Raw genomic sequence first — 9,692 nt, 5'->3', positions numbered from 1 at the left:
AGATAGATAGATAGATAGATAGATAGATAGATAGATAGATAGATAGACACTTAGAGAGTAACAAGGAGATATGTATAGACTGCAATGATTGCCCAGGAGGCATTGTGCCTAGATCAGCTGCAGAAGGCTTCATAGAGAAAATAGCGTTTTGCATTGAGTCTTCAAAGCATATGTAGACAGTCTTCCAGAAGAGGGAAGAGGAAGAACGGAAAGCTCATTACAGGCAAAAGTGACTGCACACATGAACTCACAGACGAAATAGGACAAGTGTAGTTCATGGTGTAGAGCCAGATTGGGTGGCTGCTATGTGATGTTTAGCTCAGTTTCTGGCCTGTCATAGGGGCTCAGTAAATGTTTGGTGAATGAATGAATAATAGGAGAAGTGTTTGGGGATAATTTGGGACTTAAATTCAAAGGGTCTGAGTATGACCAGGTAAGGAGTTGGTACTTCATCCAGGCTTAAATAGGCAGTGTTTCCTAGTGGTTAAGCCCAACCCTTAGTCAGCCTGCCGGGTTTGAATGTTGGCTCCTTCATGTACAGTTTTGTAGCTGTAGAAAAGCCTAAAACCTCAGTTTCTTCACTGATAAAATCAGATTAATAATTATATTTGCCTTGTAGGTTTGCTGTGAGAATCAGAGTTAAAGCATTTAATGCAGAGGTTCGCACAGTGCGAATCTCTAATAAAGGTTCTCTGTTATTATTAAATGCTCTTTATGCCCTGGTGAGATTTTTGAAGAGTTTTAAGGAGAGAGTGAGAAGAGCAGGTTTTATTTCTCTAAGATGCTATAGGGCTGTCGGCATGCTAGGGTTCCCAGAAAGTCACCTTTCCTGATTTTTTTTCTGGCCTCTTTTGATCAGATGTGAACAAAAACACTCACAGATCCTTCAAAAACATTAGTGATCTCAAAGAGAGCTAAGAGGCATAGAAACTACCTGTCAATATAAATAGATAATAGTAATATTAATAATAATAATTAATAATAACATCATTGCTTGTGGAGACTGTTTTAGCCTTGGACGAGGAAAGCAGTAGCTTGGTAATGGGACTAAGAGTTAGAAAAGCTAGTATTAAATATCAGGTTTAACCAAGTGTAGGAGAACAGGCAAGGGGAACTAGAGATAATGGAAAAATGGCTAAATGGCCAATCATCATTATGAGAGAAAGAAAATGTGTAAACTCTCTTACCGCCTCTGTCCGCCTCTTTCCCGTTTAAGGGCAGCTGCAAACTCTTGTATCCTCACATGTAGGAAAAGTGCAGCCCTGCATGGAGCGATTTTGCTGGAAGCCTGACTCAGATTGGAAAAGGATGGGGAAGAACCAGAGAGTAGTCATGGAGCTCAGTAGCCACTTCCTGCAACTCTGACTTGAGTCCTTTGACTATGGCTGGAGTTCTAACAGTTAGTGTTTCGGTGCGTGGGATAAACAAAAGCCATCATTTCTAGAACCATACTCCTCCATCTATGAATCCCATTGCACATCTATGTGGCCTAGTTGTAGGAATTGGCAGCTCAGTGGCAGTAAAGACAGTGTTTAGATTAATGGTGCCATGCTATTCCTTGGAGGTTTTGTGAGATATTAATACATGGTCTGTGAAAAAGCAATTCTGTGGCTGTATTTGTTTGGAAACAGTGACTTAAGCAAAATGAGATCAGTGTATTCATTTTCGGATTCCTAGATGCTTAATAAGCCAATGTTCATTGTGAATCTAGAGGAAAGATCCAAGCAGAGGGCAAGATGGTGGGCATGAGATAAAGAGTTCTGCACTCACTGTGGCCAGTCTAGTGAGAGAGACAGAGAAGTAGCCCAACTAGAACAATAGCTTGTGACTACTGCTGCTAAGTGGAATATTCTGCTTTATCACTTACCCACTTGACTTATTCCACTCCATTTTCTCAGCACCAAAACCAGACCACTGATCTTGTCCTATTGGTACTTACTTCTTATCTGGCTGGTGACATCAGGAATTGGCTAAATACCTATGCAGACTCTTAGGCATACAAGGGGGCAGCTCAGTCTTACATCTGGCCCTTCGTTCCATGACCGATTCTGTCTGAGTGCTTCTCAGTCTCCTAGATTCAATGCTGGGCATAAGACAAAAGTCATAAGCTGTTTATTTCAAGTGCACAGAATTCCCAGCATCAGAGACAGGAAGAAATCTTAGCTCTCATCACATTCAATCTCTTCATTAGATATTATCATATTCAATCCCTTAATTTTATAGCAGCGTTCTGCTAAAGTAAGTTGGCTGTCATGTCTAACAGCTGCCCAAGTTGAGCACTGCACAACTGCAAGGCATCTTTCATCAGATGATGATTTGAATAGCATCCCTTGTGATAATCTAGGCAACTGTAGACAGCAGCCCTGGTTAGATATAGCAGTGTTTAATTTAGTTTCCTCTAGAAGAGGTAGCTGTGTGTTCTAAGGAGGCTGAGAATCGTAATTAAAATGTAATAATCAAAAGAGTATAAATCTTGATGCCTGAAAGGTGTATCGTGTTTCTAAAACACAGTGTTCCATTATAAAATAAATTGCTAGAGTGAACATGTTAACAGTTATCTAGCAAAAACTTATATTATCTCCCTAATTTCAAAACTCAGCCTTCTCTATAGAGGACATGATTAAAACCTAATAGAAAAAGCAGGTGGGGCTGTCTGGGTGGCTCAGTCAGTTAAGCGTCTGCCTTCGGCTCAGGTCATGATCCTGGAGTCCTGGGATCGAGTCCCGCATCGGGCTCCCTGCTCGGCGGGGAGTCTGCTTCTCCCTCTGCCCCTTACCCTGCTCGTGTTCTCTCTCTCTCTCTCACTCTCTGTCTCTCTCTCTCAAATAAATAAATAAAATCCTTAAAAAAAAAAAAGAAAGAAAGAAAAAGCAGCGGGGACAGAGAAGCAGTGGTGAGTGACAAATATTTAGAGGAGGATCAGGACAAAGGGGAACATGCCCAGAAAACACCTGATGGAAACCAGGTGTCTGACTAACAATGAAACAGACATACATACAATCTTAGGTCTATGTAATACTCCTTGGTGAGTCCTCTCAGGTGGCTTGCTAAGTTGCAAAAGGAGTGACCCGAGTGTGTTACTTTTACAGATAAGACAATTGAAGAAGAGGAGGCTTTAATGTGTTTTCTGCTACCCCTTGGGGGGTTAATTTCCAGAATGTCTCACCTGGGCAGCATCCCTATTCAATGTTGGTCCCACACCTGCTCCAGCTTTGTGACCTGCCTCCATTTGGCTTGCCAAAGCATCCGGAACATACTGAAGTGGCCTTCAGGAATAGTAACTCTTCCGTGTCCCGCTGTGGGGTTTACCTTGCCAGGCAGGACTCGGATCTTAGTCCCCGGAGGGGATTTCACAGCCTGGCCGTGGTTGCTTGTCTTCCTTCACTTGCTTTACTTATTTCTCCCACTAGACTGTGACAACGTGGAGCACAGGGCCTCCGTATTCCATCCCAAACATCCCTCATTTCTAACACGGTGCCTGCCATACAGTAGACACTCAATAAATAATTGTCAAGGGAGGGAGGGTTATAAGTTCCCTCACCCATCATTTGAGAATCTGAGCTCCAGTCCCTGTAAGCTGTTTTTTCATGTCTATTAAGCCCCAAGCCCGTTAGTGCCCTAGAAGGTCCAAAAGGCTATTTAAGCCAAGATAGATGTTTGCACAGCTTCCTCACTGCCCTGGCAAATGTGGGGGTGGACAACACTAATATTCATTCTGGATCAAAATCAGGAATTCCTGTTTGCTTAGGTTCCAGGGGTAAATCTTCCTGTACATAGAAATGTATCATGTTGATGTTCCTGATGGGCAGGCTGCCCAGAGCTTCATTGAGTTGTCAAAATTTCTACTTGAGCTATTGACAATGGAGGCTTGAAAGTAAACAGCTTTGCCAACTCCAAATAGCTGGTTTGAGGCTGGGCAAACAGGAAAGCTTTGTACAAAGCTGAGCATTGGCACAGGGCTTGGGGTTTTCAGTAAGTTTCTGCACTTGGCTTCTGGAGGGGAACACGAAGCCTGGATTCTAACCTCAGACCAGGAAACGAGACCTTGAATTCAGGGTGTGAGGAAGCACTGGCCACATGCAGGTGACCAGGGAGAGCTGTGTAAGAATGAGAAGGAGGTCGATTTTAAGTCTACATCTACCACTTGGGCAAGCCATCTGACCTCTCTGATGCCACATTTCTGCATCATTTCTGTGTCTCTAATAAGGATCTAGCGAGAGCAAAGGTGACTTGATAGAAAGGGACGTTTAAGTGCTGACATTGAAGTGATACAAAGTTGAACTCCGTTCACGGATCTACGAAGCCCTACTTGTAAAGACTTAAGACTCAGCTTCACTTTGTTTTCTTCATCCATAAAGTGGTAATAATACCACAAAGGGTGAGCCACAAATAGAGAGCTGGGTAGTCCGCAGCAAGAGACAAAGCTCTGACATTTAACACTGAGTGAGGAAGGCAATGATCAGAATACAAATAAGATGCTATGTGCATGCGTGCACGCACATGTGTGTTTGTATAAATTAATACATGTAGGGAAAATTGAAGAGACACCCTTAAAATGGACTAGAGTTAGGGAGTAAGGGGAAGGGGGGGCGAGTGAAAAAAATGATGAAGGATAAAAGTCAAAAAAATAATCGGCTGGCATGGACCATAGATAGTCGTACTCCTGAACTGAGGAATAGGATTAGTTCAATTCCGTGGTCCATGAAGGGGACAAAAAAGTCACCATGCAAATAAGTATAGAACTACAAACACGATAGCTGGTGTGAATAAAATAAAGATATGCTCAAGAAGAAGGGAAGGAGGGGAGCCTAACATGGATGTGATAGTGAGCTGGGTGAAGGGTGGAGGAAAGGACATTCCAGTTCACGGGAGGGCCAGTGCAAAGTCCATGGTGCTCTGAAGAGCTTGGTGTATTCAAGGCTCCAAGAGCCACGCCGCTGCTGCGTGAGAGGAGGAGGGGTTAGAGATAAGCCTGAAGTGGGAGATGGAAGCTGAGCTCTGCAAGTTCCTGTGGACCACATGGAAAGGTTGCCTCTTAACTTAAGCGCAATGGGGAAGCTATAAAGAAGTTTTAAAAAAGCAGGAGCTGGTGGGTAATGATGGGTTTGATGGGCATAGAATGTATGTGGCGTACTCAGATTTTTGTTGACTATTCTAACTGCTGTCAGGGAGCCAGAGTGGATGTAGACAGATCTATTACGAGCTTTCTTGCAGCTGTCCAGATGGGCCATGAGAGTGGTTTGGAAAACAGTGTGGGCAGTGGGAACACAGAGAAGTTAGTGGTTGGAAAAATACTTGGAGATGGCATCAACAAGTTATTTAAGACAAATAGGTCTTTGGCGTGGATTATGTATGTGTCAAGACTACTTATCGATCTTCGTTGCCTGATTACAGGCATCCCGTTCTGACTGAGATCAGAGATAGCCCTGTTACATTTCTTTAGCCAGTGAATGTTAAAAAAAGTAGCACAGGTCCTTCTTTCTAGGTAGAATTTTTAAGAGCTAGAGGTTGTGGGCGCCTGGGTGGCTCAGATGGTTAAGCGTCTGCCTTCGGCTCAGGTCATGATCCCAGGGTCCCGGGATCGAGTCCCACATCAGGCTCCCGGGTCAGCGGGGAGCCTGCTTCTCCCTCTGACCCTCTCCCCTCTCATGCTGTTTCTCTCTCGCTCGCTCTCTAATAAATAAATAAATAAATAAATAAATCTTAAAAAAAAAAAAAAGAGCTAGAGGTTGCTTTGATATATTTTCCATTTCCTTTGGCATGAGACCAGCAATGCCCTAGATAGAGGCTGTCTCACCAAGCTGGGTCTCAGTATGATAATAATGTGTGACAGAGCCTCAACTGACCAGTGATAAAATGAGTGAGAAATTAATCTTCTTGGTCAAGTGTACATCAAATGCCTAGTAAGATATATTGTATGCTAGGCCACTGAAAAAAAAAAAACTCGGAAGAATGAAGTGGGGGAAATCGGAGGGGTAGACGAACCATGAGAGACGATGGACTCTGAAAAACAAACTGAGGGTTCTAGAGGGGAGGGGGGTGGGAGGATGGGTTAGCCTGGTGGTGGGTATTGAGGAGGGCACATTCTGCATGGAGCACTGGGTGTTATGCACAAACAATGAATCATGGAACACTTCATCTAAAACTAATGATGTAATGTATGGGGATTAACATAAGAATAAAAAAACCTCAATATATTTTATTTTATTTTTTTAAAGGTTTTTAAATTTATTCATTCGAGACACAGCGATACAGAGAGAGAGAGGGAATATGAGCAGGGGGAGAAGCAGAGGGAAGGGGAGAAGCAGGCCCCCCGCTAAGCAGGAAGCCCGATGTGGGGCTCGATCCCAGGACCCTGGGATCACGACCCGAGCCGAAGGCAGACGCTTAACCAACTGAGCCACCCAGGCGCCCCAAAACTCAATATATTTTAAAGGAGTGACATAATACTTAGAATATTTTCTTAGCACAATGGTATTAAATTGGAATCAATAACAGAAAGATATCTGAAAAATACTCAAATATTTGGAAATTAAACAACTCACTATAGAATAACCTATGGATCAAATTAGAAACAATTAGGGAAATCAGAATATACTTTGAAAGAATAAAAATGAAAACTCAGTATGTCAAAATTTATGGTAAGAAGCTGAGGGAAATGTAAATTTTAAATGAACATATTGGAATGAAGAAAGTATAAAGTCAATGATCTGTGATCCCACTTTAAGAAGCTAGAAGAAGGAAAGCTAATTAAATTTGAAGTAAATGGAAGAAAGTCTTTAATAAAATATGTGTGGAAATCAATAAAATATATAATGGAAAAGCAATTGAGAAAATCAAAATAAAAAAATTGTTCTTTGAAAAGTTTAATAAAATTGATAAAGCATAAAAAGATTCGTTAAGAAAAAAAATGATAGAAACATAAACTACCAATATCAGAAATGAAAGATAAGACATCATCACAAATCCTAGAAACATTGAAAGGATAATAAGGGGAAGGTTAGTATGAGAAAAATTTTATGGCAGTAAATTCAGCAACTTAGATGAAATGAAAAAAAAAAGTTATTTGAAAAGCACAATGTACGAGAGGTGCCGTTAGAAGAAATATTTTTAAAAATTGGAAGCATCTGGGGGCGCCTGGGTGGAAATTTGATAGTGTCAGAAAGATATATACAAATCTATGAAGTAGAATAAAAGGTCTAGCAATGGGCCCACATATATATCGAAAAATACAAAGGTGCCATAGCAATTCAATGGGTAATGAAAGTGTTCTCATAAATGGTGCTGGAGCAACTGGATATCTGCATGGAAAAAATGAAACTCAACACATACTTTATGTCATATAATACAATTTATTTGAGATGTAATGCATACCTAAACTTAGAAGCTATTATCTATAAAACTTTTCATATAAGACATGGAACAGTATCTTCACAACTTTGAAAAAGCCAAATTTTTTTTCCTTAGGAAATAATACAGAAAACACAGGAACTAAAAAGAAGATATTGATAAATTGAACATCATCAAAATTAAAAACCTCTGCACATCAAGAAAACAAACAGGCAGAGCATAGATTGGGTGAAAATATTCACAATATATATATTTGATAAAGGACTTATATCTAGAATATACAAAAATCCTACAACTCATTAATAAGGAAGATGTGGTACATATATACAATGGAATATTATTCAGCCATCAAAAATGATGAACACCCACCATTTGCATCAACATGGATAGAACTGGAGGGGATTATGCTAAGTGAAGTAAGTCAAGCAGAGAAAGACAATTATCATATGGTTTCACTCATATGTGGAACATAAGCAATAGCATGGAGGACCGCAGGGGAAGGGAGGGAAAACTGAATAGGAAGAAATCAGAGAGGGAGACAAACCATGAGAGATTCTGGACTCCAGGAAACAAACTGAGGGTTTCAGAGGGGAGTGGGTAAGAGGGTGATGGGTATTAAAGAGGGCAAGTGTTGTGATGAGCACTGGGTGTTATACGAAACTAATGAATCATTGAACACTACATCAAAAACTAATGATGTACTGTATGGTGATTAACTGAATATAATACAAAAAATAAGGAAAACAACCCATTTAAAAAGAGCAAAAGGGGGTGCCTGGGTGGCACAGTTGGTTTAGTGTCCGATTCTTGGTTTCTGCTCAGGCTGTGATCTCAGGGTTCTGGGATGGAGCCCCATGTCAGACTCAGTGCTCTCCCTCTGCCCCCCAACCCCCCCCCACACACGTTCACTCTCGCTTTCTCTCTCTAAATTAAACAAATCTTTAAATAGCAAAAGATTGAAGAGACACTTCACAAAAGAAGATACTCTAGTGGTCAATGAGCATACGAAAAACTGTCCAACATCCTTAGTCATCAAGGAAATGCAAATTAAAACATGAGATACCACTATATACCCACTAGCATGATTAAAATGCAAACTTTGGCATGTATATGGAGCAACTAGAATCTTAAACATTGTTGGTGGAGGTGTAAAATGGCACAACTGCTTCCAAAACTGCTAAAGTGTTCAGCAGTCTTTTAGATGTATCTATTCTATGACTCAGCGATTATAGTCCAAGGGAAATGAAATCACACATCCACTAAAGTTTTGGATATAAGTGTTCATAGCAGCTTTATTTATAATAATCAGAGACTGGAAGCAATCCAAATGTTTATCCATAGGAGACTGAATAAGCAAACTGGTGTGTTCATATAATTCAATACTACTCAGCAATAAAAAGTGTGAACTAGTGATATATTGTAAAAATTAACCTTGATATGGCCTTTCTGATCCAACCCTATATCGTCAAAACTGTCAACCTCTAGTCTTGACCTTGTCATGCTTATTTCTCCTGTAGTCACTCTTCTCCAGCCACAGTGTCTTTTCTTCAGTTCCCCTCAATTAGTTGACAGATGAATGAGGACGGAGTGGCACGGAATATGTTCCTGTATCACCATCTCTAATACTCCTGAAAGCACACTCCATTTTCTTCAACATTTTACAATGAAAATTTTCAAAAGTTGAAAAATTTTACAGTAAACACCTGTATACCTACCACCAAGATTCTACCCTTAACAATTTATTATGCTTGTTTTAACACATATCTATCCATTATCCATCCTTCTATGCAATGGCCCACTTTTATTCCATCAATTCTTTAGGGAAGTTGTCTTTGAATCCCCAAAGAGGCAAATGCCTTTCATCCAGCTCGGTACCCTCCATTACAATTTCTTATTCTTCTCTTACGATACTTGATTTAATTACCACGAATAGCTTCATTTAATGTTTGTCTTCTCTGCGGGACCAGCGATTCTCCAATTGAGCTTGCATCAGAATCACCCGAGAGGCTTGCTAAAGCACATGTTACTGAGCCCCATCTCCCAAATTTCTGATAGAGCTGGTCTTGGTTGGGGGTTCCAAAATTTGCATTTCTCACAAGTTCCAGGTGATGCTGATACTAAGGATCCACAGACGACACTTTGAGAACCATTGATGTTGATTGTAAGCACCATAGATTCAGAGATCAGGTCTGTTTTATTATTTATTGCTGATTCCCATCAGCTATCACAGGGAACAGAGTGGGTACTCAGGATGTGGTATGGATTTGCTGAGGGAATAGATATATAGATGATAGATAGATAGATAGATAGATAGATAGATAGATAGATAGATAGATAGATAG

At 40.7% G+C, this 9,692-nt stretch overlaps 1 long non-coding RNA gene across 1 annotated transcript in view; it reads left to right on the top strand.

Annotated features, from left to right (window-relative positions):
* Positions 1-9,692, top strand: part of LOC118024737 — an 86,993-nt gene that overhangs the window by 11,626 nt on the left and 65,675 nt on the right. The gene's annotated exons all lie outside the window — the stretch shown is intronic.

The sequence above is a fragment of the Mirounga leonina genome, unplaced genomic scaffold (assembly GCF_011800145.1).
Source record: "Mirounga leonina isolate KUSES-001 unplaced genomic scaffold, KU_Mleo_1.0 Mir_200, whole genome shotgun sequence".
Lineage (NCBI taxonomy): Eukaryota > Metazoa > Chordata > Mammalia > Carnivora > Phocidae > Mirounga > Mirounga leonina.
The sequence above is the reverse complement of the archived record's forward strand: the minus strand, read 5'-3'. Positions and strand labels throughout refer to the sequence as shown.